Here is a 20,206-nt window from a genome sequence, read left to right on the forward strand (position 1 = left end):
TCTTTTGGGTGAAGAGTGCCCAGCGAGAAAGGATTGGGCTATAGTTTAGGCACATTTACAGCACAGTTTTAATCATAATACCACTATCATTTCAAAATTATCCCTGTCATTCCATCATTTGATCTTAAAATTATATGTTAATTTTGAACAACCTAACTGCTTTGATAGATGTTCTTAGAAAAAGAAGATAAACTCTGAAGTCAGAATCTTATAATTAGACATCATTAGCAACACCATGATCATCATTTGCAGAGCAGCACGTTGGACCCACAGTGTTATACTTGCTAGGCACATGCTACAGCATAGGCCCATACCTTCTGCATCTTTGCTTATTTTATTTTTAAAGATCAGTTTAATATACTAAAGAACTTTGTAAGATGATTTTTAAAAACAAGTTCAAAGGTGGTTCCTGGCTTTTTAAAAGTTTCATTTTCATTTGATTTTCTGGGAGGAAGAACATCAGACCCATAAAAGTCTTTAATAAAGATGATATGGTATCCTGAGAGGAGGATCTAAGACATGTTGACAATCACTCAGCTTCTCATATAATCCAGAACAATTTAAACCTATGTTGAAGCACATGCTCTCAGATTTGAATGGGTGCAAAAATGGAAATATAATTAATCCAATTATGTTTCTTTGAGATACTTCCAACATTTCCAGCCAGCATAAAATGGTGCTGTTTTCCCTTTTTCAGCAGAAACAGTACCTTTTTAAAATATTCTGCTTTGAATATTTTTTAAAATTTTCTCCTTCTTCCTAGAATAGTAAAGCTCTGAGCTTTATATAAGCAAGTATAAAAGATTGCATAAAACACAAAATGATAAACTTCATAGAGAGCAGCACCAGGCTTTAATCTATAATACTCTGAGGTTGAGGCTGAAAGAATCAGAGGTCTAAAGGTTTATAGACTCAGAATGAAAGCATGTATAACACCTAGCTCTGAAAATTAGGTCATGTTAACAGAACCATTTGACTGCTCACTTTGCATCTGAAAATCCAATATTTGAAGAAATGTGACGATTTTAAAGACAAGCTTGTGTCAGCAGTTATAAAAATTTGGACTAAAGCACTGAATATAGTCTCTTTAATGTCTTGCCTTTGTCCTGATTATTATTCCAGATTGTGTTAGAATATCTGTCTTCATCCTACACCTACTTTACACCCAGCAGTGGTCCCTAATTCAGAGATAATTTGCAAAGGTCAAGCCAAAATCTGGAAGCATCCCAAGTACCTGTGACTGTTGTCCAATACTGCTGTGTATACAAAGCGTACACAGCTTTTGGCTAGGCACAATGGATTTCTTCTTAATAAACAAGGTCAACTAGCAGAAAAATAAGCCAGATGTATCATTTAAATATAGAAAACCTGTATTTAAAAAACTAAGATATTGATTGCTTCTGTGCCTCAAAACATTATACATTTCAGAAAAAATTTTACAGTACAGACTTACCTCATATGTAAAATGTATTTTAAGAATCCATTTTATCAATGAACACATATTGGGGGGCAATTTCTAGTCATGGGGGATATAACTATGTACACAAAAGGAAAACTGCTCCTCATGAAGATCTCCATCATGAGAGAAAACCATAAAATAGAGAATATGTCTAAAGCTAGTGGTGATGAGAGCTCAGGAGTTGTTGCAATTTTAAATAGGCAGCTAGAAAAAATTTTGCAGCCGTGGTACAATAAGCTCAAGCAAAGCAAGCAGCTAGTTCAATGCACAGACACGGGAGACAGTGTGTGCATTGTAACCAAGGAGCACTGCACTGGAGAACCCTACAGCACAGCAAACAGTGGCTGAGAGCTGAAATCGAGGCAGAGACAATGAGGCTGCAGATGATTATATGCAAGACCTTTGTGAAAAACTAACTGTAGGATTTGGGAATTTTATTTTGAGAACCCTCATACCTAGATGTGCAACAGAGGGGCATATTACACAATTTGTAACCCAGGGCCTCACAGAAGCTGCCATGTTGATCTCAAAATGGGTGGGTAAGGGAGAAAATACGGGAAATGGTTACAATACTATTAAAATAAAACTGGTGAGAGATGGAGCAAAGATCAAGATGCAGCATGATGATAAGAATTAGCCCAGTTGTGTGTCCAATTTTCAGGCAGATTCTGAAGAAGCTGTTGTAAAGTGGAATGTGTAAGGAAGGACAGTTCAGAAAAACCCAAGGTGATGGTCTGAGCTCCCCAAAGCATAAAGTTATCACCAAGGACCAATAACGGGAATAGTCAAAGTAAGATAAGTGTGATATATCTACTTGCAGCACAAGTGATGGCTTGGACTAGGCAGATGGACAGATGTGAGTGGTTTGCAGGAGAGTGGTTCCAGTTGCAGATTAAAAGTGGGAAAACATGGGTATAAAGATGCCACTTAAAGCTACAACATGGCAGAATACTGAAGGCACGGAGTATGGAAAATGTCCAAGAAAAGAGGTCTGGAGCCCTACACTGTTTCAGTAGCATACCAGGTTTTGGGATCTGATGACAGGAAGGACTAAATAATGATCTTCAATGGGTTTGTGGGAAATTAGTGCTTAAAAAACGAATATTGCAGAATAAATTCATACACTGAGTAGTGATTTTAATTAGATGCTTCCTAATTTTCCTTCCAATGATGCATGACTTTAATTAGTATACAGGAAATCTTCAATAATGATAACATATCACTGCAAACATATGAGAGGAGTCAAAATCTAGAATACTGACTATCAAATGCTGCCAGGCAAGTATACAAATTCAAAAGAACTTTCATATATGACAGAAGAGAATGAAAAATGGTAAAGCAGTATTAAAGAAATTGTAGTGGTTACTTATAAAACTGAATATACTCTAATCACATGATCCAATAACTTCATTCCTTAAAATTTACTCAAAGAAGTTGAAAATATATGTCCTTGAAGAAATTTCTGCTTTTATTCATAACTGCAAATTCTTTTGCAGCCAGCACAGCTTTCAGCAGGTGAATAAATTCTAGTACATTTAGACAAAAGATTACTATTCAGTGCTAAACAGAATGGAGCTGTCAATCAATAAAAAGACATGAAGATAACTGATGATGTGTGTTATTAAGTGAAATAAGACAATGTCAAAAGGCTAATGTTTGATTTCAGTGATTTGATGTTGTAGAAAAGGTAAATAGTGGAGATACTAAATACAATAGTAGTTGCCAGGTTTGGGTGAGGGAAGAATGAATTGGCAGAGCACCAAGAATTTGTGGGAGTATAAAAATATTCTGTCTGACACTATAATGATTGATATGTGTCATTACATGTTTGTTCAAATCCATAGACTGTGTAACACTAAGAGTGAACCCTTAAGGAAACTATCTATTTGGATGTTAAGGATATATCAACATAGGTTCATCAGTAGTAACAAATAGACTTTTTTGGTGGGAATGTTAATAGTGTCAAGCTTGTATGGAAGGAAAAGTTTGTGGGAAACACTGCATTCTCCACTTCAGGTTCCTAAAATCCTAAAGGGACTTTAAAATATAATCTTTGAACATTAAAATTTTCATATTTTGTATGATCTTTTATTTTCATAAAATATATGAGTGTCTCATATAAATATGTAATAGAATGCCCTAATTTTTAGACAAGATCGAGTGCATTCAGGGTGGTATGGCTGTAGACTCCTCTAATTTTTAAATCATCTTACATGAGGAATAGTCATGTAGGATCCTCATGAACCCTTTACAATAAAACATTAGCTGCAAATTTGAAGTTCAATATCTCATGGATTTTAAAATATTGCATTTAGAATTTTGAGTACAAATGATATAAACTTAAGAACTATATTAGTCAAATCATAAATTCTGAGGCATTTGAGTTGTCCACAGGCAGAGATGCAGCACACTCTCCCTTTAATCTGGCATGGCTAGATTATTTTAAATAGTTGATAAAACTTGTGATTTTATTTTTACTAGAATGCTTATCAATCTAGTAAATAAAATTAAACTCTATCCATGCCATCCCCACCCCCAGGGCATGCTGAGACTGTGATTGAGGCTGGGCATGGTGGCATGTGCCTGTAATCCCAACTCTTGGGAGGCTGTAGACAGGAGGATCACTACGAGTCCGATCTATGCAGTGAGACCCTGAACACCCTGTAGACTCTTCTCTAAAGTACAGAACTTTTAAAAAAAGCTGTCAAATGTATTAAAAATTCCTTATTTCATTAAAATTTAACAGGAGTTATATGTACATAATAATTTCAATATGGAACATTTAGCTTAGACTATACATATCTTATGTTTGTGTATATATTACCTAACTTCTGCAAACTCTGTGGCAAAAGTACCCAGTAAGCCAGACATTACATCATTCCTTCTGCATGCTGCTTCATTATTAAATTTAGCATGAACATATCACATCACTACAAATAATACTTTTATCCCCAATATCATCCCAGGTATATTCTAAATTAAATTCATCTGAGAAGTTTTCTGAAAGGTTGTAGCATTTCACCTGTCATGTAGATGTCAAAAGAATATCTTTTCTGTTCTTTCTTAGCACTTGTTTTCAAAATCACTCAAGATACAGGTAGTCATAAAATGAGAATCCCAGCTGGGGTCAAGAACTATGATATTAAAGAATCAATATGGAATTCCACCAAATTGTACCAGATGAAAATAACACAATATTGAAAAGAAATGCATTTCTTTTTATCAATAATGTACTGCATTTTTTTAAATAAGGTACTGCATTTTAATCTTGCTTTTTCCACACTGTGGTCAGCTTAAGCCTGATTTTGGAATATAAAAATGTTCAATCCTACAAAATGAAAATAGTCTATGAGAAAATTCTTTAAAAACAAATCTTTCTTTAAATTAGAGATCCTTCCTTCTGAGATGAAGACAGCCCACAAAAACTACACAAGTCATTTAGTTTCATGACTTAAGATATCTTCTATTTTCTTAGATGAATTGTAACACTGCCCGGCTAAGAAACAACTATGTCTTAAAGTGAGACATGTGTGCCCGCAATAGCCGGCACAGACCCATTATGTGATTCCAGCCAAAACTGTGCTGTTCGCTGTTCTAGAATGGCCTTATTCATGTCAGATGTTTGGCTAGCTGTCATCTGAGTGAGTTAGCCTCATGTCTTTCATCATCTGGTGGTATCAGAGTTCAAGAAGTACAAGTGGAAATATTTCAAATCTCTTGAGGTTTAAGCTTAGTGATGATATTTTGACAATTTTCTCACATCATATTTATCAACGCAAATAACAAGGTCAGATACAATTCAAGAGGTGAAAAAATAAACTTGACCTGTTCGAGGGAAGAAATGAAAAAATAGCGCAAATGGGTGTGGGGGCATTGAGGGTTACTAAGGCTGAACTCAAAGGGGAAATGTCAGGAGATGAGTTCATAGAGCTAAACAAGGGAGATCAATAGTAGAAAAGGAGAGACCAGTTAAGAGGCAATTGGAATAATTCAGCAGAGAATTCAGACCATTGATTTTCAAGTAGCAAACTCCCAGTACACACTGCTTAACACAAAATTTGTCTTAATGAGCAAGCATGAGAATTTCAAATAAGGCATGCTATACTAGCATGCTGTTCAGGACAATTTATGTGTTCATTGTCTAATCTTTTCTTCCCACTAAGCATAGTTCAGGTTTTAATCAAATTAAACATGGATTTAAAAATTAAGTAAAAAGTTGAATATGGAAGAATTCCTGATTCAGAGCCAATATAATGTTTATTAAACTTGAAAATTATATACCAATTGGAACTACTGTTTTTAGAAAAATCCCAACATTTAAATTATTTGAAAAGTTAGTGATAAATAAGACACTAAGCCATCAATGTGGTTATAAAGGAATTAACCATTGAAATAATAATTGCAGCATGGCAAATTTTTCACAATAATTAAATCTATGCACTTGACAACCAACACATGTACCAGCAACATGCTTTCATGGATGTTAATTGAGATATTTAAAGGGTATTTATAGATTCACCTATGTTTTATTTTCACAGCATTAAATATATGAGAGACTACTCATGACTAAGAATGACCTTATATAATTTCTTTTATGGTATTATAAATGTGGTCAGCCCCACAAAATAATTTTGTAAGGCAAAAAGGCAAGTGCTACAGAACTAATGCCCAGATTATAGGAATACAACAGAAGAGGGCACAAAGTTTAGTTCAACTTTATCCAGAAACAGATTTAAATTTGCTTTAGCTGCAGAAATTACAAACAAAATGATACATTGTGATTGCTCTTCATATGCCATATCTGTATCTTAAATTTTTCTATGATTTAGCAATAACCTTGGGTGGTCAGCAGAAGCACACTGGAATCTTAAAACAGAGCCACCCTTCACTGTCCAATGCTAAAAATAAGCTGTTATTTTAAAATTTTAGTTGAAAAAATATGGACCATAACTTATAAAATCACCTCAATAGTTCTCATTATCACAAAATGATTAAAATTTCTAATATTTTTATGAATTCATATAACCAAGCTACTATTGAATGAAAAGTAATTTTATAATACGCCAAAGTCAATCAATGATTTCATTCAATAGACACTGATTGAAACCCACAACATAAAAAGCTCTTTGATATATGTGGACTAAAACTAATTCTCTTGTGATAGTTATGGGAAAGGACAATGGAATACACACTGACTTTCTGCTGTGTGTCAGGTTATCTTCAGGTGCATTTCAAACTCTCACAGGAATCCCCAAAGTTTCAATAGCTAAGTAATTTGCCCAAGGTCATCAGCTATAATGTGACAGATCCAAGACTAGGACACAGACCTAACTCCCTTCACAAATACGTACATTTTCTCCTGAAGCAAATATCTTGATAGTTTGCATATAATAATTTTACAAATTAATGGAGAACAACAAAAATATATCTATACATTTTGTACAATTTGTATAGGTTATAAAATCGATTTTACACATATATATTTAAAACTATTTTTCGTACTTACACTTTAGCACATACCCTCTAGTTTTACTCTCAAAGTACCTAAGTAGTTAAACATGAATTTCTAAATTGTGGCTAGAAAACTTTAAAATCAAGGTGTTGGAAGAGATGATAAGCCAGGTTAATTTGTTGAGGTTCTTAAGTTGTTTGCTAAGCAAAATTTAGGAAATCATATAATTATATTTTTTGCTAAATTATCCACTTAGGTGTCTTACATATACTTCCCATATACTGATTCATATGTTTGGATCCCAGAATGATAATAAATCTGGTTATTATTATTGTATATTATTTTATCTTCACACTCATAAGAATATCTACTTGAAATACATAGTCAAATTTAAGTATATCAAGTCCAATAAATATGACTACTTCATAAATGCTACTTTTAACTGTAAGGTTAAAGCATTCCTAAAAACAATACATTACATAGAAACCAAACACAAAGAATTCAGCTCTCTCTTTGTTATAGAAAAGATATATTCATTTGATGTATTTTAGACTTCCACACTACCACATACCAAATTTCATTTACTGTATTCTTATATCACTCTTAGGGGCAATTCTTATGTGCCAAGGGTTAAGAAACACTGTTTATACAATGATTACCAATTTTACTGCAAATTGCCTTTCTTTTAATTTACAAATTTTATTTATTTATTTATTTATTTATTTATTTATTTATTTATTGCAGTACTGGTGATTGAACTCAGGACCTTGCACTTGCTAGACAAGCACTTATTGTACTGAGCATCTCCTCAGCCCCTAATTTACAAAATTTAAAAGAGCATTTTGTGAGATTTATCTATGTTTAAGGACAAATTGCAAACAAAATGTTCTTAATATAATAATGTCCTATACTGTTAAAATATTTATAATTTAACCTTCTTTTTCTTCCACTGAGTTCATCTGTATACTAAAACACTTTTGCTGTTAACTCTGAAATGTGTCTATGTGATTCCAAATTTTAAAACTGTAATCATAATTCCTAGTGATCAGTTTAGTCTATAAGTAAGATTTTTCTTATGTAAATTATTTTACAATTTGTGCATTATACTTATGAGAAATTCTCAGTCTTCTAGCCATAAAAAGCTTTGTGGTGAACATAATGAGTATAAATGTATCTACTGGTAGACTACTGGAATATTAAGTATTGCATACTTCACTACAATAAAAATTGGTAAAGACATTTAACAAAGATTTATGGGTTTTCTTCAAGCTTAAGATATTAAAATATTCAAATAGTCACATTTTGACAAACATAGACGGTATTTTTCATATTATATTGAAAATTATTTTCATTGGAAATCTTCTACTTGCATTCAAGACTTAATATTCAGTGTATCTAATGTTATACTGAAGTAGATTTGTTCAGAATCAGGGATATTGCAAAGGAATATATATGAAATATATTTCCATTGTAAATTACGTTTTCTGAATGTAACTCTTAAGAAGCAGATCTGAAAAACATAACCTAAAATTTCCCCACAGCTCCAACTTCTACTGTGTTGTCGCATTCTAACTTCCAGTGTTCCTATTCTAGGTAGTGACTCCATTGGGGAAGCACAGCAGCTTAAAACTTCCTGTACCACAGGAAAAAAATGGTAAAGTCCAAATATATTTTATTTCATGTGAAAAAATGAGTAAAAATATGTATTCCTTATTAAATTTAATTGAATTCTTCACAATAAAAACATGATCTATGGACATGATATAATTTATTGTAAATAACTTTAAAGCTCTAGTGAGAAAATAATATGCATGCTTGTCAAATCTGGAAAACATCTGTATTGAGTTATTAGTATTGTACCAATCCCAATTTTCTAGTTTTTATAAGGAACTGTAGTTATACAAACTGCTATCATGGGGTAAAATTGTTTTTGGTAATTCTGTGAGTATAAAACTATTTCAAAATCATAATATGCTAATATATTTCAAAAGAAAAAGGTACCTAGAATATGTTACATAAGATTTACTCATATAAATTTCCCTTTGGTATATTGGTTTCTTTATCATGCTAAAATCTACAAGTCCTATTTAGGAGACAAATAATTTTGGTTCCAACACCTAATAACATTTTAGTATAAGTAAAGAGATACAACTAGCACTTCTTATTTTTTGTCTCTCAAAACATACATTTTCTCCAGTATTTAATAGTTTTAAAGCCTAATACACTTTTTAAAATCTTTTTATACTTCTTATTTATGCTTTGCTGCTGGATGGTAAAATCTTTGCTGCTTTCAGAGATACATTTGGAGAGAGATAACTGACATTATTCTTTTTTTCTTTCATTTTATTGAGTGAAATCTTAAAACACTGCGTGTGTGCAAGACTCATAAACTGAGTTTTGCTTATGAAGACAATTTAATGAAATTTGCAACATAATTGTTAAATATCTCCTATATAAATATCGAGGTCTTAAATTTTAAAAATATGTATGCAGAATATCTATTATGAATGTCATAATCATCCATCAATCTTTTCTGAATCTGAAGATAAGACATGGCTTGCAGATCCTACTGTAAACATAAGCTTGCTCTAAATACAAAATTTCTATATCTCTTCAGTAAACATTTTATTGAAAGAACTTAGTACTGTATGCATCTATTCATAGCTATTATTTTTATATATTATTTCAAAAATATATCCAATTATTTAAAATCTACTTTCCTAATGAGTAATAGTCTTTGATAGCAATAATGTGAAACATGTTTTAATCCTAATGAAACATAATTCACTGAATTTTAAATATTAAAACAGTACTACAAGGGCCGGCCAAATAGCTCAGTGGATTAAAGCACCTGCAAGCAGGCACAGGGGCCAGAGGTTTGATCCCTGGACCTGCTGAGATGGCCCTGCCCCCAGGACACACTGAGACAGCGTGTGGTGGTGCATGCCTGTAATCCCATCTCTTGGAAGGCTCTAAACAAGTGGATCACTACAAGTCAGGTCTAGTAGTGAGACCCTGAACACCCTATAGACCCTTCCCTAAGAATAAAAAAAAGTATTATAAACACAAGAAAAAACAAAGGTATATTAATTTTACTTCTAAGAATATGTCTGCAATAATTTAGTATATAAAAGGATTAAATATTAATTTTAGAAACATTACTAAAATATAGGAAAATTTGTTATCTAAATTTCATTTGTCATAATTATTATGTGTTAAGTGTTTCTTTAAGATTAGAAGCACACATTAAAAATACAGGTGGCCAGGTAGCACAATAATATAGAATGAAAGATTGAACTTTTTTCCCCCAAATTTAATATTGAAAAGCAAGATTGCTTAGTACCACAGGGATGGGGACAAAAAGTCCATGTGAAGCAAGTTCCAATTATTTGAAATCTTTAAAAATTGTTTATCAATGCTTAAGATCAAACTTAGGGCCTAGTATGCAGTAGGCAAATACTCTCCACTGAGCTATATCCTGATCCTAAAAGCTTTAAAAAAATTTACTAGCAAAATTAACATGTACCTGTGTGAGCATGCATTGAGCTCACTTCTGTAACAGTGAGTTCCCTAAATAAACTTCTGGACACAATATTCTGTATTCAGAATACAGCTAAAAATACATGCTAACTTGAAACATATACCATACATATAATTAACAATTAAATTTTGTTCACAATTACAGCAGGTATTTCAATTTTGAACCAAAAAGGAACTTTTCAAACAGCAATAACTTATCCCCAGAAATGTTAGGTTACAGCTATCACAAAAGAGTTGGTACTGTAGTATATACTAAACTATGTGCTCTTCCCTAAAACTGACATATTGAGTTCTCTGATTTTTCAACTGTCTATTTTTTCTTTGGAGGATATTCACTTCCTGTTGCTTCTCAATTATCTGAAACTGTTTTTTCAACTTTATTAAAGTTATTGAAATACTGTAACTCAAGGCTTAGATTTTGTGTAGTGTTGTGGAAAGCTTCTTGGGCAGAGTTATGAAACCTAATTTTGAGTACTCTCTGTCAAAACACGCACTCCATTTCTTATGAAATGTGTAAGGCCCTGAACCCAGGTTTCTTTAATTCTGAAATGAAAGATTTATGGATTTTTGAGATTCCTTCCACTTTAACAAAAATTTCAGTTCTGTGATATGGCTTCTATTTTGACGATAGTTTCTCTTTTTATTTCTATAAGTACTATTGATTTTATTGGTTCTAGGGCATTTGTTTCTGGTGATCAAGTAGAACTAATGGCATGAACCCATAAATATCTGAAAATATATAATCAGTAGTTCACACTTGTATGTATGTGACAAAGGAGTGGTTTTGAGGAGAGAGGTCAGAGAGGGAGACGGAAGTACCCAGCAGTAGTGGCTGTGATGGAGTGGATCCAAAGACTAATCCAAAGTCTTGGTCATCAAACTAAGTAAAACAAAAACAATGAGTCTTCTAGTAACTGTGCTGTCACTCTATAAACAGTGCCTTATTAGCCTACATGCATTCCATGCACCTCTGAGCAACCATTCTCTTACTGCTGTGTTTGGGAGAAGAAAGACATGAAGAAACACAAACAATAATGCCCTTGTCTTCCTTTCCTATCTGCAATACTGGTCAAGATAAGAATATCTTTGGTTCCAAGGAAGGTAGCTTTTGGAAAAACATGGACAATGTTTGAAAACTACTTGTCAGACTTTGCCGGTTCCTCTTGAAAAGAGATGTGGAAGCATGTAAAAAGACCATAACAAAAGCAAAATATAGTCTCAGCAAATTTGCAGTTTTCTAAAGTAAATGAGCCTCTGGAGATTTAGTCTGTAATTTATTAAAGAATATTTAAGTGTGTGAGGCGATTCATCTGTTTATAAGATGGATTCGACTATCTCACAATGATGTATCCAAACATAAAACATGTTTCATATTCTAAGTATATATAATTTTTGCTCATTAAAATAAATTTAAAAGTAAGGAAGTGATTATGTTTTCCTTATTACTTCAAAGCTAAATTTCCCAATCTTATCTCCAGTTCTACTCGTCTCCAAGTACCATTTGTTAAAAATGTGTCAAAAACTGACAAAATTAAAGTCAATACCATAATTTAGTGTGACATTGCAAATTTTTGATAAGAGATTATATCAATCATTAAAATAGTCCAGAAATCCAAATAAAAAGCAAATGAGATGTCAGACAACCAAACTTTGAATCATGATGATGTTTAATGGTGGTGGTTGTGATGATGATGTTCACAACAGTGATGACAACAGCATTTTAATTTTATTTATGTTTAATTGCTACCAGAGCATGTATTACTACATTATTTTTATCTTTGTATGTGCATATATGTGTGTATCTATTCATACTTATATTAAACTGACAAGCAAAAGCATTTTATAACTTTGCAGCCCTTTGGCAAACTTCCTGGAAGTTTCAGTAATGACTATAGTTACTCTTAATTGCCTTCAACACAGTTACATGAATGCTACATTCAGTTGAATTATTTCCTGGATTCCCTCTAATTAATCTGATAGCAGCTGTTTTAAGGCCTGTGCTGATTAACAGTTGCAAGACAGCTAAATGCCTAGTACAAGAAAAGCTATCTGAAGCTTACGTATGTTCATCCACATAATTTTATCTTTTAGGCATCAACATTCCAAAGAACTTCTAATTTTAGTTAACTTTATTATTTGTTTATATAACTTAAATAGTTTCACCCTAATATAGTGAAATATCATCTCAATATATTTAATAACTTCTGTGATGGATAGCATGGAAATTCAATATTTCCAAAGTGAATATAAGAACACATTTTAAAGACATAAAGAAAACAATAAATAAGAAATCATTGTTTTATGTATTGCTGCTACTTCCTTTGTCCTAGCTCAGAAAGTATAAATGAACTTTAGAATATAAATAATATATTAATTAACGGACTTATTAAAGGAAAGTGCTACAAGGAAAACTTATAATGTCTTTATATACACACTAATTGATCTTTTATTCCTTTTAACCTACATAAGTGGCAATTTGATATGCTTAAATCTACATGTTCAATTCAAACAATCACACTTATGTGACACTTTCTAGAATTAGCAGCGTTTAGGTTAGATTTTTACCTGCTTGAGCATTAAGGCATTAACCCCTAAAGGGGTTAATGGATAGCATACAACGCCTAAAGGTTTTGAAGACAGATTCCATACTGGCATATTGCTCTGCATGATGCTCAATTTTTGCATCTCCAGTTTGTTCCATTTCATGATAAACTGTCATTTCCAGTGAGTGTCTTGCTTTCCTTGTATTATACTGTTTCTCTACTCATGCTAGAAAACCCTATGGAAATCACTCCAGAGAAAGCTTAAAATCAACCCCTTGAAATGCTGTCCAACACTCACAAACTCCCACGTCTCTCTTCAAAAGTCATATACCAGTAGTGTTGACCATCAGGCCCAAAGGAAGTAGCTATGGGTCAACTGCAGACCTTTGCAATGGGCAAGATTTTCAGATATCATGATTTTATGGAAGATTCCAGATCAGCATTTGAATGTGTAATGTCCCAGTTTTTAAATATTGGCAACAAATGGAAAATTAATTTAAGGTTCTTTTCTGGTCAAGCAGTATACTTATATTCACTGGCTTTTGTCATTAAGTAATCTGTATCCTCTGGCTTCTATAATACTCTACAGAGTATATATCCTTCAAATGGTCACTTTTACAATTGCAGCTCAGCTAATCTTTTACACAGACTATTTTCTGAACTATGTATCGTGTGTGTGTGTGTGTGTGTGTGTGTGTGTGTGTGTGCTGCAGCCGTTTGATATAGGGTAGAACTCAAAACATGCTAAATATTAGGAAGCAGCTGTTATTGTATGATGACTGAGAAGGCAAGAAATAGAATCCACACCTTCAACTACCTACTCTCTATGTTCATCATTTATGGCAAGATCTATTTCCTTTAAAATCTGTAGTGTACTTGCCACAGCCAATAGGGTGATCTATTTGCAAATTGTGAGGGGAAAATGGGACAAAACATATGTAACACTTTGGAAAAAGCCTTACACAGTGTGAACATGCAAACAAATGGTAATAGTTCTGTTCTTTATTATCTAGCATATATATATATATATATATATATATATATGTAATGTTTAATGTATTATACACATTCATAGAGCAAAAGGAGTAAAGGAGTTAAGGTCTTATAGAGAAGCTTTCTGTTTTTCTTTCCATGCCTTTTCAGAGAATTCATGGCCTTACCATTCTTCATAATAGTGCTGTATTATGGAACTACCTCCAGAACACTACAATCCAAAAAAGTGAATAAAATCATATGTATTGAGGCTCGGCATGTTGGCACATGCCTGTAGCCCCAGTACTTGGGAAGCTCAGGGAGGAAGATCACTGCAAGTTCGAGACCAGCCTGGGATACAAACTCAGCAAAAGGCCAGCCTAAACTGCATAATGAGGCCCGGTCTCAAAAAGACAAAAATGTCATATACATTAACAAGGAAAGATCAATAAATTAGTAATGAAAAACTGGCATACACAATGTGGATGAATTTCAAACTATTGAATTTAGAATAGTAATCCAGACACAAAAATCATCTATTACATAATTAACCTTATCTGAAGTGCTATAGTGGTCAGACTTAATTGAAGACAAGGTTCTATAGAGAAAAGGACAATTCTTCATTCTTTGTAGGAGTGCAAACTGATAACAACCACTGTGGAAATCAATATGTAAATTCCTCTAAAAACTAAAAGTTGAAAAAAGAAATTATATTTGCCCCAGGTATTCCCCTTCTAGGTAGTTTCCCCCAAAACTTAAAAACATCACACCACAGTGATGCACGCATACTCAGGTTTATAGTAGCACAGTACATATTAGCTATATTTCAGAAACAGTCAATCCATTGGATGAATGGTTAAAGACAATAGTCTGTTTATTCACAGTGGAATGCTACTCTGCTGTACAGAAGTATAAATTTGAATTGTTTGGGGGAAATGGACGCGCCTTGAGGGCATAATATTAAATGAAATAACTCAAACACAGGAGTTTAAATATGGCATGATTTCTCTTATAAGAAAAAATTTATACATAATGTCTAAAATGAAAGACATAATATGGGGGGACAGGGAGTGGGGGAAAAGAGAGAAAGAGACAGAAAGAGAGAGGGAGTTAATACAGCACAGACAGTGTAGCTCAAAGTGTACTTTGACATAAGAAAATTGTCTTACTTTGTTGTTGGTGTTACCTATTAGTCTAGTTTTCAATCTGTTAATTTTTAAACTGGGACCTATTGATCCTTCATTAGTTACACACATAAAATATATGTGAAAAGCATCAATTGCTTTCTGTGTCCATCCATCTGCTATCATTTGTGTTACCTACTGAATGTGAGCTCTATAAAATGTAGTTAAAATTTGGAATGTCATAAAAGGCAATGCATCTCATGAAGAAATTCAATTATATCATAATATAAGTATAGCTGTTTGAAATTGCAGTTCATTGTTATCCATCTAGCAGCATATCCAGCAAATTATCTTGAAGAAAAATAAAGTTTTAAATCTATAAATTAATTTTAGTCCTCTAAAATAAAATTTTAAAAAATAATGAATCAAATTATTTGTTTTCTAAACAGAAGTAACTTGCTGCAGTTTACATACACAAAACTACACTTTTCAAAATATGTAGTAATCTATACTTAGTTTTTCTTAGGTTCAGATGAACTTGGAAAAACTTCTCAGATATTCCATTTCTGTTTTAGTTTTAATGAGTGACAACAGATGTTCAGTTTTGGAAAGAAACACATTTCATGATCAAATGAATAGTTATATTCAAAAAATTCTGAGAAAGACCATTTCTTTGGAAATATAGATTAATCTTTAAGTGAATTTCTTCAAAAGTATTTCAAGTGTACTCCAAAGTATTATAATTATATTTTTAAAAATGAAATATCAATCCCTTTGCAAAAACTTCAGTATATAGTTAGAATATTTCCAAAGTAGAGTATCATGAAACACGTGACAAGTTTTCAAATGAAAACAATGTCAGGGATGTTGGTGCATGAAATTCTAAAAATCTATACCTCTATGAAACAAAAAAGAATATCTGAGAAAATTATTAAAATGAACCTTTACAGAATGCTTAAACTAAGTAAAAAAACTTGCAAATATTTTAATGGCAAAGGCTCAAGAAATGTGGCCAAATTTCTTTAATAACATCAAGCTATATTAAAATTTTAACATTCTCTATTATAATTTCCTTCTCTTCAATGCTGCATTAACCTTGAAAAAGCACAGGCTGGCAGCAAATAAATGGGATCAACAAGATTTGGAGCTGCTCACAAAGCTCCATTCCTAGAGGACTGCTCCCATAAATGAGAAAGGCTAGGAAACAAGCAGGTAGACTTCTGAAGACAAAGGAGGGCACAATTCCAAGGATGGAAAAAAGGAGGAAGAAATGTGATTGGAATTGTTGAAGATAAATTAAATGCATGTACAAAATTCCCAGAGTAAACCCTAATATTATCACCAGCTAATAAAATATTAGAAATAAAATGTAAAAGGAATATTGAAAGGTTAATGACTGAGAACTTCTTAAATTTGATGAATAACACATCCACAAATCTCAACAAATTCAGCTGAGAATAAATTCAAGAAATCCAAGTTTGGATTCATATTAGTTAAACTGCCTAACCTAAAGAGATAATCTTTGAAAGCAGCAAGCAAAGAGTAGATGCTCCACGTGAAGGATTCTCTCTAAGATAAACAGCTACCTTCATATCACAAATCATAGAAGACATCATGAAATGGAACAGGAAACTCAAATTGCTGAGAGTCACTTTTTGTTGAGTGAATTTTACATATTTGTATCTTGTTAGGAATTTCTCCATTTCAAATTTTTCATTTCTTTTTCCATGTATTTCATTTTCTAACTCTGTGTGTTCTTTGTCTATGGATCTTTGTCACCAAGAATTCTTTATCCAACTAATCTCTCAAGAATAAAAGATACAATAAGTTATTCTCAAATGAATGATTCTTTCCCTTGCAGATATGTCCAAAAATCCTTCTGTCTGCATGCAAATCAGAGTAGACTGTAACTTAAATACTCTTGAAGAAACTGTGTCAGTAAAGTTATCTACATAGCTAAATACACATGAAAACTACACAAAGTAAGATAGACACAATCAGACAGACAGACAGACAGATGGAGATACATATGGACTGACAAAATATAAATGGGCAATCTTTATAATCATATAGCACAGAGTAGAGAAGATGAAAGAGCTTCTTTAAAGCAAACTTCTATGCACTATTACAATTGATGTTAATCAAATCTAAGAGATAATGCAGGTTAGCTCAGTTGTTTAAGCACCTGCTGGGGTAAACTCAGTCAGGCATAGGGGATCGTGGTTTGCTCCTCAGCTCCCCATACCTTACCACACTCACCCTTAAGGCAGCCTGAGCCAGCCAAAAGAAAAAAGTCTTTCTCAAATCTAAGAGATCACACGGGTAGTAATACCTATGCAATCACTAAGAAAATAGTAAAAAATACACACAATAACAAAAAAGAATTAAAAATGATGAATATGTCCTTAATAAGACATATGTTTGAACTTCACTCAAGAAGAATTAGAAAACGTAAATATAGTTATAATAATAAACTTATTGAGTTAGTAATTATAAGGCAATATTTTCCAAAGTGCCTTTTCTATTTCATATCATACCCGAGTCTTTCACCAGAAAAATTAGGCAAGATTAAAAATAAAAAGTATCCACAATACAAGGAAGAAGAAAAACTACTATTTATACATGATATGATTTCTTGTGTAGTTAACACAGAAATCCATACATATGCGCGCACAAACACACTACTACTTAATAACAAAGTTCAGCTAGAATGCAGTATGTGCAATTATTATACAACAATTTGATTTCTGTATACTTGAATAATATGAAAATAAAATTAAACCAAATAATGAAATAGGAATGATTTTTTTGTGTGTAGTTAGTACAGGGTCTACAGGGTCTCACTACATAGATGAGACTCATAGTGTTTCTCCCGTTTTCAACTTTCCAAGCCCTGGGATTACAGGTGCACGCCAGGATGCCCAGACTCAATTGCCTTCTCAGCGGGTGGGGGCAAGGGGAGGCACTATCTTTTGAACTTTTCTATCAGTTCAATTCAACTCCTCCCTGTGTGATACCTCTGTTCTCAACATACCTCTCCCCATTTCTATGTGATGGATCAAATTCTGGCTGTTGCACTCTGCCTAAGTAGGAGCTTTAGTCTGCTGAGCTATCTGCCCCCCCCCAGTAATGAATTTAACAAAAGAAGTGTAATACTTGTATAGTGAAAACTGTAAGTCAATATTGACAAAAATTAAAGATGATGTAAAGAACAGTAAGATATTCTATATTCACTGAAGAAAAGATTTAATGGTGTTATGATGAAATATACATAAAGTAAGCCAAAGATGCAAGAAAATCTCAAACTTCTAGCTTCTTTTCATACAAAACTATAAAGATGTTTTTAACATTTATCTGAGAATAGGGATGAACAATACCAAATAAAACCTTATAAAGAAGAACAAAATTGGAGGATTTATGTTCCAAAATTTCAAAATTTTTTAGACAGCATAATCACAACTGTGTGGTAATGGCAAAAGAATAAAACTAAGACTCAAATTAATGAAACTAAGTGTTCCAAAATAAACCCCCACATTTATTTAATTCATCTTTGATAAGGAGACTAAGTATTCAGTGGGGGAAAAAGAGTCTTATCGAGAAATGATTTTGGCAATCCCCGGTACAAAAAAAAAAAAAAAAAAAAGATCTTGGGAAAATTGCAGACCTATATATTTAAAAATGTGATTGTACCAACACCTGAAATCAACTACAAAGAAAAGTAAGCTCAAGGCGAACCTGAACTGCGTAGGGACGCTGTCTAAAAATGACGAAAATCGGCTGTCCAGAGAGTTCAGCCGATTAGAGCACCTGCTCAGGCAGACTCAGGGACTGGCGTCCGACTCCTGGAGTGCCACGTTCACACTGGCTCTGGAGAGTACTGAGGTGATTAAGGCTGGGTGTGGTGGCGCATGCCTGCAATCCCAGTGCTTGAGAGGCTAAAAACAGGAGGATCACTGAGTCTGATTCATGTGAGACCCTGTAGACCCTGTGCTATATGAATTAAAAAATTTAAAAAATGACAAACAAAGAAATTAACTGCAAAGAAATCAAAATCTCAAGTATAAGAGATAGCAGTGGAAGTTAAAACTATAGGACTCATAGTAGAACAACCCAGCTCTAAGCTTTAAAAATACTGGCTTAGGCAATTATTTCTCATATATGACCCAAAAGCAAGAGAAGCAAAAGAAAAGTGGATAAATTGGACATTGTTGAAATCCTTTTGGGCTTCAGTGCGCACCATCAAGTTAGTGATAATACAAACCAAAGTCTGAAAGAAAATACTTATAAAACTTATTTATGATAAGAGATTTGTATCCAGAACATATAATTTAGTCAACCCTACTAAAACATGGTTAAATAATTTGCAAAGACATTTCTCCAAAGAACATATACAAATGGCCAATAAGAACAGAAAAAAAAGTTACTTGAGACTGTCATTTATTAACAATAAATTTTAGGTATTTATCTGTGAGAGGGCCTGATGTTTATAAAGCCTGAGGTTTGTATACAAAGACCTTATGTAAAAGTGCTAGTTCATATTTAATTTCCTCATAGTACAAACTGATTTTGACTGATGGTGTACAAATTCATTGCAAATAGTGAAATAAGTGAATTCTTAAGATAAAATCTCAACTTTGAAAAATGAAACAAGCATATAACTATGGAAGTTACTTAATAAAGCAATGCTACTAAGTTTATAGTGACTTCAGATCTAGTCACAAGCCAAAAATAGGAACATGGTGGATATATGAATATCAAACTCTCTGACCTGGGCAAACACGTAATGGTAAAGAATGATAAACTGTACATACAAAGGTGTCCTTAGAGAACACAATTTGAGACACGGAATCACAAGAATGTATAATTTAACAGGTATATTAAGCTTTTGGACACAGTAAAACATACAATATTTGCTTAAAATATTATCATCATTAAGCTAACAGAAATTTTAAAAAAGCTAACAGAAGTTAAACTAAAATATCAATGATATTCCATATTTATAGGAGAGAAAATTAACTCATACCTTAGTTATTTCTTCAAGTTCAACCTTACTATAATAACTAAAAAATGAGGGCCAGAGAGATAGCTCAGTAGAATAAGTGCTTGCTTGGCAAGC

General features: G+C 32.9%; 1 protein-coding gene across 2 annotated transcripts in view; it reads right to left on the reverse strand.

The window, feature by feature from the left end:
* Positions 1-20,206, reverse strand: part of Il1rapl1 (interleukin 1 receptor accessory protein like 1) — a 1,467,987-nt gene that overhangs the window by 1,168,266 nt on the left and 279,515 nt on the right. The gene's annotated exons all lie outside the window — the stretch shown is intronic.

Source organism: Octodon degus, unplaced genomic scaffold, assembly GCF_000260255.1.
Source record: "Octodon degus isolate 3935 unplaced genomic scaffold, OctDeg1.0 scaffold00041, whole genome shotgun sequence".
Classification (NCBI taxonomy): domain Eukaryota; kingdom Metazoa; phylum Chordata; class Mammalia; order Rodentia; family Octodontidae; genus Octodon; species Octodon degus.